Genomic DNA, 20,497 nt, shown 5'->3' with positions numbered 1-20,497 from the left:
TTAATGGTTCTTATATTCTTTATCGGTGTATATGACTATTAAAGAACCTAAAGAATAGTTTAGTGACTTTTTGTTCCAAAAATAAAAATAAAAAATAAATTTATTAGGTGAATTCCTCAAGTTGCATGATCATTTGGGAATCTTAACTCTATTTTGTAGATGATAAAGCCTACGGCCTACGATAGCGATTTTTATGTCTGATGTGATAAAGACACAAAGCATTTCATTTAATTACGAGGAGGGGAAAAAAATACACAAAGATAGAATGAGCTACGACGAAAAGGATATAAAAGAAGGAACTGAAGTTTACACACATACGAACTAGAAACAAATATAAAAGAAAACCAAAGGAGAAATAACAAATAGTAGGGATAAAAAGACACCCTCTTTATATACAATTTTGCATAGCTCATTTTGCATTCAATTTTAGGCCCTTTATTCATCAATTGGACAATAAGAAGTCTTAGGCATTGCTCCTGAAGGAACCGAGAGCTTTGACGGCACCAGCTCGGAGGATATACTGGTGGTAGGCGGCGGCAGCAAAGGCTCCGATAAATGGACCAACCCAGAAAATCCAGTGCTCATTCCATGCCTTGTCCTGGTTGTAAATCACGGCTGCTCCAAAACTCCTAGCCGGATTGATACCGGTTCCGGTGATTGGAATGGTGGCTAAGTGTACCATGAATACTGCGAATCCAATTGGAAGTGGAGCCAATACCTTCACATTCAAATTAAAAACAAGATTAAATCATCTCTAATTAGTCTTGTTTTTAGTCACAATAATTATGAGGAAAAAAAAAAGACATTCCACCTAGAGGAGAAAACTTAAAATGAGATATATATATTTTTTTAAAAATAGTGCTATATTATGTACAATCACTAGGGGAAACAACCAAAAAGTACTTAAACGCAGACTTGCTAGGCAAATTAAATACTCCCCGTTTCAATTTATATGAACCTATATTTTCTTTTTAGTCCGTTTCAAAAGAAAATTCTTTATAAATATGGAAACTTAAACTTGCAATTTACTTTCAATAAGAAGTTTTAAAACCACACAAATATTATGTTATATATTAGAACAAAATTTTAAAAAATTTATAGCCGCACAAATATTATAGTTTGTTTATTATCAATTGAACTTGGTATCCAGCCAAGTTCCTATAAATTCAAACATTGGGAGTAGTTAAAGTTAAACTCTAGTACAAGTAATTGCATTTGATGGAATACTTACGGGAACATGGGAGTCTCTGGCGCTTCTTTTGGGGTCAGTGGCAGAGAAGACAACATAGACCAAAACAAAGGTACCAATGATCTCAGCAGCAAGACCAACACCCTTTGTATGGCCAGGAGCCATCTCATTAGCACCACCACCATATCTGTCGTAGCGCTCTGAAAAGCCTTCACAAAACCCACACCACATATTGCACCCAAGCACTGTGCTACCATATACACCAAGGCCCTGATTAGTGACACTTTCCTTGCCAAGAACAGCCCAAATGTCACTGCCGGGTTAATGTGTCCTCCTGCATTATTCACATATTAATTTATCAGTACAATAATAAACAATTATGCAAAGCAAGGATGGGACAATCTTTACTATAAATAGACGAGAAATAATAAAGAAAAGTTTCAGCTTGAAAAAACCCACTTACCAGAGATACCGGCAGTGCAGTAAACAAGAACAAAGATCATGCCACCAAAGGCCCAAGCAATACCAAGGATGCCAACGCCGCCACAGACGTCGCCATTAGCATCAACGTCCGATTGGTGCTTGTATCCAATGACAGTGAATACAGTTACATACAGAAATAACAAAGTGGCTATAAACTCAGCAATAGCAGCTCTGTAAAAGGACCATTGTTTCAGCTCTTCAAAATCAATCAAGGGCGCTGGTGGTGGGTCCGTGTAGTCCTTTGCTGAAAACTCTGTTGCTGCTTCTACGTCTTTTCCCATCACTAACTATATATTCGACACTCTGTTGCTGCTCTGTTTTTTGGCGTGATGAGAAGTGAGAGGTGAGGGGCAGGTATTTATATTAGAATCAAAGGAGGGCTGCACCATCAACATAATACCGCTATAGGGGATCGGGAAATGATATGTTTATATTGTTTCTTATCACTTCCCTCTAAGAAATGCGGAGACTATCTGTGTGTAGTGAAAACCGGGGAACCGATTCACCCCCCACCCCCACGTAATGCTTCGGAGAGTAACCCCGGAAGCACAGGATCTCGAGTCGGTCGCTTCCCTCGAAACCTGTCGATGCCCTGCCAAGTATAAACATTGACCAAGGCCCCGACGAACGCAGGAATTCCCAGAGGAATGCACCCGGGGTCGATCAAATCTATTCAAGCGGCTCGACGCCAGCCCTCATGCGACGTAAAACTAACGGGCTGTCACATCTCATTCTTTTTTGTCATACTAAGTATTTTGTACTAAGTTTGGGCGTCCCCTTTCGATAAAAGGGGGGTCGCCAACACCTTGCAAGGCAGAGCTCCATTGATCCTACTCAAGTGCAATAATATCTTCTCTCTCTCTTCTCCAATTTGCTTATTCCCCTTGGTTCAAAGTCATTTATCTTCGGTCGTTCTCCTTACCACTTGGTACTGGCCCGAGGTCGCCCCCGTATTCATTGCTTCTTAACTTGTTCTTCATTCTATAGCTTAATATTAGCCGAAAGAGCCATATTTAATTATACCTTTAACAGTTATCTCATGCCCGGTTGTCCCCGGTAGTTCGAGATTGATATCAATGCCGACCCCGAGGTCCCATCGACCATCTCTGCACTCGGATAACAGGCCCCTTTGGTTTGATTACTGCCTCGTTTTAGCTCGCATTTTATCATTATACTTCACGTTCTTAGCATTAACTACTTTAACAACTAGCTGGAAAATAGATCACGTATTTTTAGAATCACATTTACAAATCTAATTATTGCTACCATTTTCATGGTAAACATGCACGGAGTTGAGCATGAAATTTGTAAAAACTTGGGGCTTGAGGGAAAACCTAGAAAATTGATATTCTTGGAATTTGACAATGTTTTTGGGCATGAAAATGAGAGTAAATTTTGGGTTCGTGAGGTTATGGGTAAACTTTATCTTCGAAAAATTTCGGAATCCGGGCACGTGGGCCTGAGGAAAATTTTGTCAACTTTTCGATCGGGGTTAAGAGTTGCTATAAATTGGATTGTAATGAGTAATGGAACATGTATTAATGTATTTGCATAATTATTGGCTAGTTTTGGAGCATTGTGCATCGATTCGAGTCTTCGGAAGGGCGTGGAATGCCGGTTATGGATCTTCGGAGTGAGGTGAGTCTCATTTCTAACTTTGTAAGAGGGAATCGTCCCCATATGTAAAATAATTGGTTATGTGCACCTATTTGTGGGGGCTACGTATGCACGAGGTGACGAGAGTCCGTGCATAGCTACTATTATGCTATTGTCCAGGTAGTCTAGGACCCAAAAGCATGCTATACTTGGAATATCTGTAACTTTATTGATAGTTGATTGCTTAAATCCTATTGAATTGGTAAATGGATTTCTAAAAAGAATTAAACTTCATTTTTTCTAAATTGTCAAAAGAGAATTGGTTTTCTTTGGATAATTGTTTCATGATGACTTCTTCATTGATTGTCTGTGCGTGTTTAAATTCTGGAATGGGCCGAATGCCTCGGCAAATTAAATAGATACATCTATAGTTCGCGCCATTCGACCCTCTGGCAGTGCAAAGTTTAAATATTGTTGGATCGGGTCGTACATCCTCAGCATGATTTGCGCATGCTTGTATTGCTTGCCTTGAGAGTTATTGATATTGATATTGCTCTCCCTGACTTGAGATAGTTGTTAATTAATGGATTATGAATCCGGAGACTTTTAAATAAAAAGGAATTCTTACATGTTTCATGACTTATTTGAATTTATTGTTGTTCATAATAAATCCATGATTACTCGCATTAATAATATATTACTATTGGACCACTAGTAGATGTCGAAGTCGAACTCTCGTCTCTACTTCTTCGAGATTAGATGTGATACTCATTGGGTACACGTTGTTTTCGTACTCGTACTACACTTGCTGTACATTTTTGTTGCACAGGTTTATGTGTGGCAAGCGACATAGTGACATGATTCATACGGAGACTTGAGGTGAGTTGCATTTATCTAGATGACCGTAGCTAGCAGAGTCTAGAACGAAGGGGAAGAGCAAAGAAGGGATGATTAATTATTTAAGTTAAAAATTTAAGCCGCCCAATATATATTACTATTGTGGAATTGGTCCCACCGCCACCGTTGTCACACAACGGCTCTCACTTCTAGTATTCTCTTATTCTTGGTCTATGGACGGATGGAAAGTATAAGTTACTCGTTAAGACGAATTAAATTATTTTTGTTTAAATTTTATATTTGTATTAAAAAATCTATTAAATAAATAAATATATATATATATATATATATATATTAATATTTAATTGTGAATCTGGTAATTATAACAAACTATACACTCGATGGCAAGTTCAAAATTCATAAACTTTAAATTCTAATTCATCATTTGTTAGTAGAATAATTAATTTTTTTTTTTTATCATGTTTCCAACATCAGAGGTTAATAAGTGCTGGAAATAATTTTTTGAGTTACATCCAATACCCATCTCAAAATCTCAGAGAAATGGAGATTTGGACATGAAAGGATCGAATTCAATTATACTTTTTATGTGTATACTTTAGAGATGGTCTAAGACACATTATTGTGAATTTACTACTGCTCGCCAATAAAAAGAAAACTGTAAAAAGACACACGTTAAGTACTAGCTAGCTTATGTGTATTCAAAATTTTTTCTATAAAAAAAATATAGCAAGAGAAAATTTAGTCGAAAATGAAGATTAGCGAACCAAATTGAAAGACAAGTTATGTCATTAGGAGTTTCCTGGTTCAAACATCATCTATCATATCAAAATTAAGAAATCGTAAAGAAAATAAACCAAAGAATATCCCCACACACAAAAAAAAGATAATGATGTCTTTAGTTTGCTGTCTTCACTTACCATCATATCAAGTTATTTACTAAACTTTTCTGATATACTTTTTTCCTGATATTATAATTCTGATTTTCTTTTTTGTTATTTATGCACTGACATCACAATAAATTTATTACTGATGGTCGGTGTAATAATTCAAGATTAAATCCTTCATTTATTGTGTATTGCTATATTAATATGCGATTCCTTTTTAGGTAATGACACTGATAATCATATCTGATGAGAATATCAATTATTAATCTTATCAGTTATCACTAATCATTTATAATCGTCACAACTTTAAATACAACAAATTAAGACATTTCTTTCTTTTTGGAATTTTTGAGGCACGATGTTGTCATATTATTGGCTGGCTTATAGCCAACTAAGCCTGCCAGATAAATCTAACTGGAGGACTCACCTAAAAGCGTAAACACCGCAAGCCCACAAATAACTATATGCAATATTGTGGTAAATAGAGGAATTTTCAGAAAAGATTATTTTCTCCAGTCCATAATAAGCAATTTGCTTTGATAGAAATTCAAAAATAGTTAGATTTACAAGTGGTCATTCAAAAATAGCCACAATTTTAAAAGTAATCGAAATTTAGCCTCTTTTTATGTAAAGATAAATCTGAACGAAAATACTGTTCAAAATCCGTAAAAATACTCCAGTATATATACTGGAATTCCAATATTATATATTAGAGTTCCAGTATAATATACCGGTCCAACATAATATACTGGAGATTGGAGCATCAGTGCTCCAATCTCCAGTATATTATATTGGAACTTTTCGCGTGTTGGAGTTCCAGCATAATATGCTGGAAGTTCATACACAAGTGCACCAATCTCCAGTATATTATGTTGGAACTTTCCGTGTTGCAGCAAAATAGTGGCTATTTTTCAATGACTTTGCAAACGGTGGCTATTTTTGAATGACCAGTCCGAAAATTGGCTAGCCCGTGCTATTTTAACATTTGCTTTGGGCACACCCATTAAGGAAATACTAAATTCTAGACAAAAATAGATAGTGTGATTAAACTACCCTTAATTATGTTGCAGCACAGTTATAGTAGCACTTACTTCTCTTCTCAAATGTGAGGAGTAAATGACTTCTTAATGATACGTATATAAGGGTAATTTGAAAAAATAAATTGTATTTTTTCTTGATTATATAATTGGACACTAATTTTGGACCAAAATAAAAAAAATAAATTGATCACTTATTGTGGACCGAAGGGAGTATTGTTTAGTGGTTTTTAACTTTCTATAGCTACCATATATATAATTACTTTCCGTAGCTATCTTTCAGTTGTTATGGTAATGTATTCCATATATTCGAGCTACTGTATTCATGAATACAACAGCAAAAATCGGCTAAAAAATAGGGTAGTCCAACTTCCAGCCATTGTATTCACATGTATTTATACTATGTATTCATGAATACAACATAATAATAGGTCTCTCCAGTTATTTAATAGCGAAAGCTACTAATTTAATGGGATACCCTCCTAATATAATTCACCTAAATTAATTATAACACACAACATTATCAATCCAATTAATGAGAAGATTTATCAGACGCTAAACACCAAAAAAACAAAGCAGTCTTCAGAGTTTCAGTCCTTCTTTTTTTCTGATACAGTTCGAGCTTTTTTTCTTCTTTTCTGACATTGTTCGAGGTTCATAATAAACCTAGTATTTGTATTCGATTTTCTATATATGAATACATCATGTATTTATGCCGGATATAACCCGTAATAGTAACCTACTGCCTGCATATTTCATAATAAATCTAGTGCTTGTATTCTGTTGTATCTAACAGTTGTGTTCAGTATATTCAAGTTTATTTTTGTATTCACAATATTTTATTTATTCTTAATACATGGTATTACTGCTTTATTTAGTATATTTCATAGGTTGTATTCATTGGTTTTCTATTTGTATTGAGAGCATTTTATTGTATTTCACTGTATTGTTATTTTAACTATAGATGGATACAGTTAGGTTGAAAATACACATAAATACAGTTAGATTGAATGCATAACTAATTGATGAATAACATCAAAATGATAGAACTAACAATGTATTTAAAAATGTTGTTGTATGAACTCAAATACATATAAATACATCTAAATACAACAGTCAAAAATTATTGTATAAAATAAAAATAAGTGTATGCCTTATCGAATAAATATAAAAATATAAAAATACAAGAAGAGAAAATTACTGTACAAACTAAAAATCAATGTATTCGTACTCGAATACATATAAATATATATACAATTAGGGTTATTGCGTATTTTTGTTCTCCTTTTGACTTCAATGGTTGCTGATAAACCTGCAAATATAGGTTCCTCTTCAGTGATTTGAAAATCGAAAGATGGCCCTTCGAAATTGAGTGCTTTAGTGGGTATTCTGCAGAAAACCTAACAAAACTTTTATAGTATCGAAAGATGGCCCTTTGAAATTGAGTGCTTTAGTGGGTATTCTGCAGAAAACCTAACAATGGTGAATATTTTTAAAAAAAACTATTGAAGAGAAAAAGAAGAAGCTTTAACCGGTCAAAAACCCAAAAACTTTAACACTTATCACAACTTTTTGGAGCCACAAATATTAAAAATTGAGGGAGACAATGGCGCTAATAAAGGAGAGAGCCGGGGAGAGAAATTTGGAGCAAAAAATATTCAAAACGGCAATGGCAGCTGCTAGGTCTCCATGTCGCCTAGAGAGAGGAGAGATAAGAGAGAGATCGTGGAGAGGGAAATAAGATACTATGCGGAAATTTTTTGTAATGACCCGACCGATCGTTTTGAGCATTTGCACTTCGCTCGCCAGTTCTCATGCATGACTAGCCCCATGTGATGTATTATGACTTATAAAAACCATTGGTTTTGGTTTTCAGGATAATTGGAATAGATTTGGAGAACAATTCTCAGTTTGAAGCTTTAAATTTGAAAGGTTTGACCAAGTTTTGACTTTTTAGTATTCGATCCCGGATTTGAATTTTTATGATTTTGTTAGCTTTGTTGGGTGATTTTGGACTTAGAAGCGCATCCGGATTGTGATTTGCAGGTCCGTAGTAGAATTTGGCTTGAAATGGCGAAAGTGAAAATTTTGAAAAGTTTGACCAGGAGTGGTCTTTTTGATATCAGGGTCGGATTCCGATTCCAAAAGTTGGAGCAGGCCCGTAATGTCAAATATGACTTGTGTGCAAAATTTGAGGTCAATCGGACGTGGTTTGATAGGTTTCGACATCGGTTGTGAAAATTAAAGTTTCAAAGTTCATTGATTTTGAATTGAGGTATGATTTATGTTTTTAGCATTATTTGATATGATTTGAGGCTTCCACTAAGTTCGTGATATATTTTGAGACTTGTTGGTATGTTCGGGCGGGGTCCCGAGGGGCTTCAGTGAGTTTCGGGATGATTTCGGACCATTTCTAGGCCATTTCTAGTTGTTGGTTTTTGGCTTCCGGGGTGTATAGTGCGTTAGCATATAGAAAATTTGAAAAAATGGAGTTGTTCTATGCGATTGCGTTAGTCTTCCCGCGATCGCATAGAGTAAAATCTCTGCTGCACTGACCCGACTTTGGAAGCTTATATCTCACACTCTATAAGGAATTTGAAGATGATCCAGGAATGAAAGTTGTAGCCCTTGATGTCTAGGTTTTAGAAAGTTATACCAATTGCAATTTGGAGTTTTGTACAAAAAGTTATGATGATTATACTAGAGGATGTCCGGAAGAGTTGGAGAAGGTTGTTGGAAAAATTTGTTCTACGTGATCGCGGGGGAATGACCGCAATCGCATAGGGTAAAAGAAGGGCTGGAAAATTTTATGCTTAGCTATTGCATTAGTTTGTCCGCGATAGCATAGGGTAAATGCCTGGACAGATTATAAAGTACTCTATTTCGAGGTTTTCGGCCATTTTTGCATTGTTGGAGCTATGGAGCTTGGATTGAGGCAATTTTTGAATGGATTTTCAGAGGATTGATTGGGGTAAGTGTTCTTCACTCAAATTTGGTTAAATACCATGATTATGTCTTGATTCTTCTCATTTAATTTTGGGAATTTGGGGTGAAAATTGGGGAAAATAGAAGAAAATTTGGAGAGTTGATTTTGGGGATTTGGATGGCCATTTGATGTCGGATTTTGGTGAATTTAATATGGGTAGACTCGTGAGCGAATGGGTTTTCCTGTGTTGTAATTTTTATCGGATTCTGAGATATGGGCCCGGGGGCCGAATTTGAGCTAATTTTGGGATTTTTGAGTTAATTTGATTATCTTCGCTTGGGCTTTGTTCCTTTAGCGTATATTGATGATAATATACTAATTTTGGTTATAGTTGGTGCATTTGGAGGCCGAGTCGAGAGGCAAGGGTATCGCGGGCTAGAAATTGGACTGCTTTGAGGTAAGTAATGATTGTAAATGTTGTCCTGAGGGTATGAAACCCTGGATTTCACATCGTTTCACTACTTTGAGGTGACGCACACGCTAGATGACGAGCGTGGGGGCGTGAACCGTTGGGGATTGTGAATTGGTCCATCCCGTACGACTATTAAGTCGCGTATTTGCTTGAAAACTATTTGATACTATTGTGTTTTGGAAAGTATTATTATGTTTTGAGCTGAATGCCATATTTGGGCCTCGTGCCAATTGTTTGGACCCTTAGGGACTTTTTGCTACTATTCCTCACTGTTTTGACTTAATATTTGTACTCAATCATGCTGTGTTATTACCCAGTTTTGATGATATAAATGATATTTTGGGCTGAACGCCCTGTTTTACTGATAGTCTGAGTGGCTTGTGAGGTTGATGATTGAGAGAGGCCGTGAGCCTGATTGTGAGATTGATGACTTAGAAAGGACGATGGCCTGGTTGTGAGGATTATATATTTATGGATCGGGCTGCACGCCGCAGCGATATATATATATATATATATATATATATATATATATATATATATATATATATATATATGTGTGTGTGTGTGTGTGTGTGTGTGTGTGTGTGTGTGTGTGTGTGTGTGTGTATGGATCGGGCTGTACGCCGCAACCTTTATATGAATCGGGATGCACGCCGCAACGATATAGCGCTTGGTCTATAGGAGCCCCTTCGGAGTCTGCACACCCCCAGTGAGCGCAGGCGGCTATATATATTTATGGATCGGGCTGCACACTACAGCGGTTATTATAAGGTACCTATTGAGCTTGAGTTCTGAGTGTAAGCGCTGATTGATGAGGGTTGAGTCTCGAGTGACTGAGAGCCTTTCCCTATATATATATATATATATATATATAATATATATATATATATATATATATATATATATAGAGGCTTGGTTTTATGAAATTACCGTTTTCACTCCTCTTTATACTGAGCCTCTGTTGAAAATGTTGAACAAATACTTTTAAACAACTTTCAATGAAACTGGAGTTTTTACGAGATGTCGGAATTTAATCACTGATTTGACTTCGTTATTTCCACTAAGATTTTTATGTTATGAGATGTATATGATTTATGTTTGCCCGAGGGGCTGTATACGTACTATGTTTTGCCCAAGGGGCCAACTATGATTTTCATCACTTTTACTATAAACTGTATTGAACCTCTATTGAAACTGTTAGAAAGCATCTTCAAATGATTTTTACCAAAAGCTAGATTTTAAATGAGATGATTGACTCGTATTCTGATTTGAAAGCTTGTTGTGCTTACTGAGTTTATCATGATGTGGATTTATCGTTTCCTACTGCTAAGCCTTTATTTACTTTTATTACTTACTGAGTTGGCGTACTCACATTATTCCATGCACCTTGTGTGTAGATTCAGGTATTTCTGAGCTCGGTGGCAAGTTCATCGGAGTTAGCAAGGTAGCTGCTTGGCGATCGCAGCCCTGCTTTTCTCCCTTCTTATTCTCCCTTAGTGTATTCTGTGATTTTTCCGACCATATTGGTCTTGAAGTTGTCAGACAGTTGTAGTAGATGCTCATGACTTGTGATATCTCGATGTCGAGCTTGTGTTATGTTTCCGCACTGGTTATTTAGACTCATATTATGAGAATTCTTGTTAATTAATGGCTTAAAAATGGCTTTTATAGAATAATGGTTTGATTTGGGAATTGTGTCGGCTGGCCTAGTTTCACAATAGGCGCCATCACGACCGGGTAGGTTTTAGGGTCGTGACATTTTTGGGAGAGAATAAACTGAAAGAATGAGAGAGAAAAATATTAGATAACGTATTTAATGGCTTAACAGTAGGAAGTGACCATAAATACATATTTTGCTACAAAATCTAAAAGATAGCTATAGAAAATAATAATTTAAACGAGTTTTTATTTATAATAAATAGGGTGTAAAGCTTTGCTATAGGAGGTAAAATTTCTTTGTAAATATATGAGATTTTGATGATCTTCATCATGTTCTTATTCCTTTTTTTAACTACTCTTAAGTCTAAAACAAAAATACAGTTTGTTCCAACAAGGATTTTACTTCTCTCTATGTCCTTCCAAGAGCTTATCCTTGTTGAAGCGACATTGGTTCATATATCCAAAATACGGAATTTTTAGAATACCTTCGTCGACCATAGACAGAGTCAGAAATCGCAATAAGGGATGCAATAAAATTTAAGCGGCCAACAAGGTTGTAGTAGAATGGTATTTGATAAGTAATTTTTCATCCTCAATCTGATATCTCGAATTAGAGCTTTGGGTATACAGTTGCTTTTGTTAGGATAAGTTTTGCCCCTAATGTGGAGCTTTTCTTTTGCTAATTCGAATTTAGTCTAGCCTCAATATGAATAGCAAACCCGAAATGGAATAACAAAATCAAGAATGTCAACACCTATATATAAGTATGTGGCATTTGTAACGTCCCGGCCGGTCGTTTCATGAGTTACCACTCAGTTTCCCCCATTTCTTCTTCTTATTAATTTGTTTATCAGTTCTATATATCGTCGGGTTGGTTGGCTCGGGTTCGGAGTGGTTTTGGTAAGGTTTGAGACACTTAGTCTCTTTCAAGGAAGTTTAAGTTGGAAAAGTCAACAGGATGTTGACTTATGTGTTAAAGGGATCGGATGTGAGTTCTGATGGTTCAAATAGCTTTGGGAGGTACTTTGGGACTTAGGAGCATGATCGAAATGCGTTTTGGAGGTCCGGAGTAGATTTAGGCTTGAATTGGCGAAATGAGAATTTTGGCGTTTTCCGGTTGATCGGTGAGATTTTGATATAGGGGTCAGAATGGAATTCCGGAAGTTGCAGTAGGTTCTTTGTGTCATTTGGGATGTGTGTGAAAAATTTCAGGTCATTCGGACGTGGTTTGATAGACTTTTTGATCGAAAGCGGAATTTAGAAGATTTTGGAATTCTTAGGCTTGAATCCGATGCGAATTTGGTGTTTTGATGTTGTTTTGAGCGTTCCGAAGGTTGGAACAAGTTTGAATGTTTGGTTGAGGTCCCGGGGGCCTCGAGTGAGTTTCGGGTGGTTAAGCGGACCATTTCAAGTTGTTGGAAGTTGCAGAAAAATCTGCTGAAGTGTCATCATACTTTGCTCGTTATTTGGAAACGCCCCATAAGTCTCTTGTTTCACCTGTTCATGTATCTACTCCGGTGGGCGATACTATTGTTGTAGAATGTGTCTACCGGTCGTGTGTGGTGACTATTGGGGGTCTGGAGACCCGAGTCGATTTTTTGTTGTTATGTATGGTGGATTTCGATATTATTTTGGGAATGGATTGGCTATCTCCATGTCGTGCTATTTTGGACTGTCATGCTAAGACAGTGACATTGGCGCATGGATTGGCTATCTCCATGTCGTGCTATTCTTGACTGTCATGCTAAGACAATGACATTGGCTATACCGGGTGTGCCACAGATTGAGTGGCGAGGTTTGACTGATTATGTTCCCAGTAGGGTAATCTCATTCTTGAAGGCCAACGTATGGTTGGGAAGGGTTGTCTTTTGTATCTAGCCTTTGTGAGGGAGGTCGGTGTAGAGACTCCCAGTATTGATTCTGTTTCAGTTGTGAGGGAGTTTCCCGATGTGTTTCTTACAGACCTGCCGGGCATGCCACCAAACAAGGATATTGATTTTGGTATTGACCTGGTGCCGGGCACTCAGCCCATTTCTATTCCGTCGTATTGTATGGCACTAGCGGCGTTGAAGGAGTTAAAGGAGCAGCTTCAAGAACTCCTTGATAAGGGGTTCATTCGGCCTAGTGTGTCACCTTGGGGTGCGCCGGTTCTATTTGTGAAGAAGAAGGATGGTAAGATGATGATGTGCATTGATTATAGGCAGTTGAACAAAGTAACAGTTAAGAATAAGTATCCTTTGCCTCGCATTGATGATTTATTCGACCAACTTCAGGGAGCGAGAGTGTTCTCCAAGATTGATCTCCGTTCAGGTTATCACCAGTTGAAGATCAGGGACTCGGATATTCTTAAGACAGCTTTCAGGACCCGATATGGTTATCATAAGTTCTTGGTGATGTCTTTTGGGCTGACCAATGCCCCAGCAACATTCATGCATTTGATGAACAGCGTGTTCCAGCCTTATATTGACTCGTTCATCATAGTTTTTATTGTTGATATTCTGGTGTACTCGCATAGTCAGGAGGAGCACACAGAGCATTTGAGAGTTGTGTTGCAGAGATTGAGGGAGGAGAAGCTTTATGCAAAGTTCTCCAAGTGTGAGTTTTGGCTCAGTTCAGTGGCTTTCTTGGGGCACGTGGTGTCTAGTGAGGGTATTCAAGTTGATCCAAAGAATATAGAGACGGTTTAGAGTTGGCCCAGACCGTCCTCAGCCACAGAGATTTGCAGCTTTCTTGGTTTGGCGGGTTATTATCGCCGGTTTGTTCAAGGATTCTCATCTATCGCATCGCCCTTGACCAAGTTGACTCAAAATGGTGCTTCATTTGTATGGTCGGATGAGTGTGAGGAGAGCTTTCAGAAGCTCAAGACAGCCTTGACCACAACTCTAGTATTAGTTTTGCCATCAGCTTCAGGTTCATATACCATGTATTGTGTTGCTTCGAAAGTTGGTATTGGGTGTGTATTGATGCAGGAGGGTATAGTTATTGCTTATGCTTCTCGTTAGTTGAAGCCCCATGATAAAATTACCCCATCCATGATTCGGAGGTGGCTACCATAGTTCACACATTGAAGATTTGGAGGCATTATATGGTGTGTATTGTGAGGTGTTTACTGATCATCGTAACCTCCAACACTTGTTCAAGAAGAAGGATCTCAACTTGAGGCAGTGGATATGGTTGGAGTTGCTAAAGAATTATGATATTACTATCTTGTACCATCTGAGAAAGGCCAATGTGGTGGCCGATGCTTTGAGCCGAAAGGCAGTGAGCATGGGGACTTTGGCATATATTCCAGATAGGGAGAGACCTCTTGCAGTTGATGTTCATGCCTTGGCCAATTGGTTCGTGAGGTTAGATATTTCGGAGCCCAGTCGGGTATTGGCTTGTGTGATTTCTCGGTCTTCCTTATATGATCGCATCAGAGAGCGCCACTATGATGATCCTTATTTTCTTGTCCTTAATGATAGATTTCAGCACGATGATACCAAAGATGTGACTATTGGTGATGATGGGGGTATTGAGGATGCTGGGCCAGATATGTGTGCCCAATGTAGATGAGCTTCGGGAGTTGATTCTGGAGGAGGCCCATAGCTCACGGTATTCCATTCATCTGGGTGCGGCAAAGATGTATCAGGATCTGAGACAACATTATTGGTGGAGGAGAATGAAGAAGGACATTATGGAATTTGTAGCTCGATGTCTCAATTGTCAACAGGTGAAATACGAGCATCAGAGACCGGGTGGCTTGCTTCAGCAGATGGATATTCCAGAGTGGAAGTGGGAGCGGATCACCATGGACTTTGTAGTTAGGCTCCCACGGACTTTGAAGAAGTTCGATGCTATTTGGGTGATTGTGGATCGACTGACCAAGTCCGCACACTTCATTCCTGTGTGTAGTACCTATTCTTCAGAGCGGTTGGCAGAGATCTATATCCGGGAGATTGTTCGTTTGCATGGTGTCCCAGTTTCCATCATTTCAGTTTGGGGCGCTCAGTTTACTTCGCAGTTTTGGAGGTCTATGCAGCGAGGTTTGTCAGTTCCGATGGTTCGGATAGCTTCGGGAGCTGATTTGGGACTTAGGAGCGTGATCGGAATGTGTTTTAGAGGTCCGGAGTAGATTTAGGCTTGAATTGGCGAAATTAGAATTTTGGCGTTTTCCGGTTGATAGGTGAGATTTTGATATAGGGGTCGGAATGGAATTCCGGAAGTTGCAGTAGGTCCGTTGTGTCATTTGGGATGTGTGTGCAAAATTTCAGGTCATTCAGACGTGGTTTGATAGACTTTTTGATCGAAAGCGGAATTTAGAAAATTTTGGAATTCTTAGGCTTGAATACGATGCGAATTTGGTGTTTTGATGTTGTTTTGAGCATTTCGAAGGTTGAAACGAGGCTTTGACCGCGTTCGCGAAGAAGGCTTTGACCGCGTTCGCGAAGAAGGTTTTGAATGCCTGGGCAGAATGTTTAAATAGCCATTGTCCGCGATTTTGGGGCTAACTTTCACCATTTTTTGGCGATTTTGAAGCTTTTTGAAGTGGATTGAAGAGGGATTCAAGGGGGAACACTTGGAGGTAAGATTTATGGACTTAATACTCGATTCTAATGTGCATTCTACCTAATTAATCATGGAATTTATGCCTAATATTGGAGAACTAGGGCTTGTAATTATAGACCTAGAATTTGGGATTTGAGGAGTCGTTTGTAGTTGAATTTTGATGCTTTTGATATGAATGAACTCGGGGAGTGATAAGGAGTCTATTGATGTAATTTTTATCGGAATCCAATACGTGGGCCCGGGGGTCGGGTTTGGCCAATTTCAGGATTTGTGTTGTAATTTGATTTCTTTTGAATGGGCTTTGTTCCCTTGGCATATTTTGATGGCTTTGCACTGATTTTGGTAAGATTTGGAGCATTCGGAGGTCATTTCGAGAGGCAAAGGCATCGCGGGCTAGAGATTGGACCGGATAGATGTGAGTAATGATTGTAAATGTTGTCCTCAGGGTATGAAACCTCGGATTCCATATTGTTTTGCTATATTGAGGTGACGCATTCACTAAATGACGTGTGGGGTCATGCACCGTTGGGGATTGTGACTTAGTCCATCCCGAATGACTATTTTACTGCGTATTTGATTGAAAACTGTTTGCGATCATCATATTTTGGGCTGAATGCCATATTTGGGACTCGTGCCAACTATTTGCACCCTTAGGGGATTTTTACTGATATTTCTTCACTGTTTTGACTTTATACTTGTACTCAGTCATGCTATATTCTACTGTTTTCATAACTCAGCCATGTTTACTCTATTTTAACACATTAAATTATATTCTAAATAATACTTTGGGCTGAGCATCAATTTTTACTGTTGCCCGAGCGGCTTATGAGATTCTCACTGAGTAAGGCCGAGGGCCTGTGTTGTGAGGATACACCGATTTATGATTATGAGGCCGAGGGCCTGAGATTGTACGCCACGAAGTGGTTTGTTGATATGAGGTCGAAAGCCTACTGATGTATGCCACGAGATGGCTTGATGTTGTGCTTGGTCCGTAAGGGGCCCCTCCCAGAGTCTGTACACCACCAGTGAGCGCGGGTACCCATTGTGATATGAGATATAGCCCGAGGGGCTGGTGTTGTTCCATGATATTGCCGAGGGGCGGATTTTGTTGGTATTGAGCCCGAGGGGCGGATTTTATGTGTTTATTTGTTCTAACTGCTTTTCATTTAATTGTTTAACTGTTAAAAAGGTGTTTTAAAGAAGTTTCTTCTGAACTAAGGTGTCTTTATATGTTTTCACTGTTTCATTGCTTTTACTAGTTTCGTACTGCTTCTTTATAGTATGTTGATTTGCTTTTGCGTGCTTTCTTATTGCTCCGTCTTCATTTATTATTATTACTCACTGAGTTGGAGTACTCACTTTACTCCCTGCAATGTGCAGATTCAGGCGCTTCAGGTCCCGCTAGAGAGTGTTGATTTCTTCCAGCTCAGGCGGTTTCGGAGATTCACTAGATAGCTGCTCGGCGTTCGTAGCCCAGTGCTTCTCTCCCTATCTTATTTTCCCTGTTTTAGTTCTGTAATATACTATGTAGACTTTTCCTTTCTCTATTCGGATAGTAGATGCTCATGACTGGTTCTATGTCTATTCCACAAATTATATTATTCACCTTTATTTTAGGATTATTATCATGTTAAGGACTTAGTTTGTATTATCTTAATTGCTTAAAAAAATGAATTGGGTATGTGTCGGCTGCCCTTGTCTTCACGAGAGGCACCATCATGATCGGGTCTGGGTTTAGGGTCGTGACAGCATTGCATTTCAAAAAGCTACTACGTATACTCTATGAGAAGTGGTATTATATTTTCTATACACGTTATAACATTACGTATTCAGGATACTTCTACTTCGCATAAGTATAATACAAAGATAATTTTGAGAAAAATAAATGGTCTAGTACAATGTTTTGAACACTAGAATAAAGTTTCATCACAAGTTTTCCTCTCTGCTTCAGTTTTGTATACGGGTAAAATCGAGCCAGTTGAACATCTCGGTTTTCCGGTAGGACAAACGGGACTGGAATATGATCATAAGGAATAGAAGTTTGGGGGAAAAACCTCTCACATTGGGGATCGAGCAAAACATCCACCCTCGGAAGCATATGGGCCACATCTCCAGGGTCCGATTCGAGTCCCTCAACTTCGGAGTGCATAACCAAATGGCCGAACATGATTGACTAAGAGCTGTGACATCCGTGCCCAACCGGATGTCATGGCGTAAATTCAGCCCGTATCAGTAGTGAATCAGTGATTAGCATAAAGAAATATTTTTATCCTTTTTTAGAATTGTACTTAGGGTAAAGCTCCCTTACTATATAAAGGAAAAACTAACTGTTCATTAGACACATGGTAACATGCATATCAAGGCAATATGCTCTTATTCTCTCTTTTATTCAAAGTTCTTAATTTTGTTCATAAGTTCTTCATTAGCGTGATCTCCGAATCGAATGTAGGCACTTCGTTATGCCGTTACTATGTCCAGGATCACTCTCATTATTGGTTTGGCAAGTTATTACGTTTTTTTATCTATCTAATCTAACGTCAGTTATCATTTGTATTGAATTAATCCTCATATGCTTAAAACCACATATAAATTTAATTGTTACCCATTTTTAAGCAAACACTTTGGCCCCCACCATAGGGCTAAGGATAATAGTGGCAATTTGATATAAATTTCTATGACACACTCTATTTTAAACTTGTTCTTTGAGCTTTTAATATCAGGTCAAATTAAAAATATCAAACTCCCAATATGCCAATTTGAATGTTGATGTTGAGTCTTGCCACCATGGCGAGAATAACGATGTAGTGCCCAGCAAGGAGATGCCCCCGGTTGACCCCAACAGAGTTCCAGTCACTGTCGCGACCCATTTTCTAAACAAGTCGGGACCGACACTCGATCACTAAATTTGACCGAGCGAACCATCTCTGCTTATCAAATCTATTACAACTCCAAACTTTATATACAACAAGGCAATACTCTAACCAAACACTTTTGATTAATTTAAATATTTAAATAAATCAACTCCAAAACTTTATTCGTAGTAACTACTGAATTAATGCTAAGTTATTATCAAAAACATCTGAATCTTAGCCCAACGAATATGTCTATGAAGCCTCTACTGATAAACTGATGCACTGCTCAGGACATGAGATTTCCTGGACAGTTTTTTAAGTAAATAAAGAAATAACTAAATAAAGATGAATCTATGTAGTACTCTACGAACAAAAGCGAAGCTCACCAATAGCATTGAAAGAGAAAGAATTCCTAACCATTAGCCTGCTCGCCTGCAAAATCGGTTCCTACGTTGTACTGCAGACCAACGTAGGTTCCCAAAAGAAAACGTCAGTACCATCCATTGTATTCAGTGAGTCTCAACAACAGGGGGCGAAACTTTAATAACATATATATTACGAGCAAAGTTTCTAAATGCATATAAAACATAAAGCTTATAAGAATAATTCTAAATAATTGCATAATAGCAGTTTATGAATATTCTAAAAGAATTTTTTTTCTTTTTCTTTCTTATAAAAAAAACTTTACTTTATACTTTGGGAGTTCCAACTATCCTGAGTTAATTTTGTTTCAGTCACCGTGTGATCGGCACGGGTTCGATCCCAACCTGATCGAATAGGCCCAATCCACGAGGTGCCACACGCTTCATGGTTCTCAGCGCGCATGTATCATACCTTAACATGGCAAAGTAAATTCTCAGCAATGAGACCCTCGGCTCGTGTTCTCCCTACTTTGGCACAAGTAGTTTCAGGAAGTTAATACCTTGGTCAGGACCCTCGGCCTGGACGATAGCCCTTTCTCAGAATAAAGGATACTCCAAAAATCTTTTCTTTCTAAAACTTCTTCTTGTGACTTTTCAAGTCTAGATCTTTTCTTTATAGAACATCATGTACATGCTGGTATCCTTAAATGTAAAGCATGGCATAAGAATGAAATAAATATGTAAAAGTATTTCTAAAGATTCTTGCTTCTTCATCAATTTTCAACATGAAAATAGCATATAAGAATAATACAAAAATCTGAAAATTTATGCACGTATATCATAATAAATCGTCTAAACTTTTGCTAGAACAATTCTAAGTTAATAGGTACTCACTCGCCCCGATTAAATAAATATAAACTCTTTTAAGCAATTCATCAAACACCTTGTATGCGTGCTTTTATGAGTTAAACCACTCTAGTAAAGGGGTTATATCAACTCACCTCAAAACTTCTCGAGCCAATACGTAGGCCCCAGTTCAATTGACACTAGTCAAACAATCGATTCTACAACAACCAGTGCGTTTTAATAATTTTAAAGTACTACACCTAAATATGAAATTTATTGTTGATATAGAGGAAGAACGAAATTAACTACTCAATTCTTACCTAATACTACTGTAGGGTAATTGACAATAAGGAATTTTATATACTTAAGTTCAAGAATTAGTGATTTGTAAAGAAACCTAAACTTCCCGTTGCCTGCGTGAGTATTGAGCAGCAAGGCTCTGTCTCACGATTTTGCATTTGTGCGTGAATGAGGGCTTTGTTAATTCTGCGTTTTAGATTGTGCGTATTCTGTTTCTTAGTCCAAACCCCTTTTTACTTCTTTTGTAGTCCACAACCCTTTATGGGTTAAGGACTTTTTACGTTTTTCCTTTTTATTTGTTTTCCCTTTTCTATTTTTTTGTGACTTAACTTGTATTTAATTATACCTACTTTTAGTAATTAATAATATTAAAATTATTAATATTCCCCTAATTGTATATCCAATTATTTATAAATAGAGAAGTAACTCAAAAATCAATCACATGGGTTTAAATCTGTAATAGAAGTATTATTTTAGATAAAAAA

The 20,497-nt window shown here is 37.7% G+C and overlaps 1 pseudogene; it reads right to left on the bottom strand.

Annotated features, from left to right (window-relative positions):
* Window positions 1-287: 287 nt before the first annotated feature.
* LOC107789769 (aquaporin PIP2-4-like) lies at window positions 288-2,518 on the bottom strand (annotated as a pseudogene).
* Window positions 2,519-20,497: the final 17,979 nt, after the last annotated feature.

The sequence above is a fragment of the Nicotiana tabacum genome, chromosome 8, assembly GCF_000715075.1.
Source record: "Nicotiana tabacum cultivar K326 chromosome 8, ASM71507v2, whole genome shotgun sequence".
NCBI classification, from domain to species: Eukaryota; Viridiplantae; Streptophyta; class Magnoliopsida; order Solanales; family Solanaceae; genus Nicotiana; species Nicotiana tabacum.
This window is presented reverse-complemented; position numbering and strand designations above follow the sequence as displayed.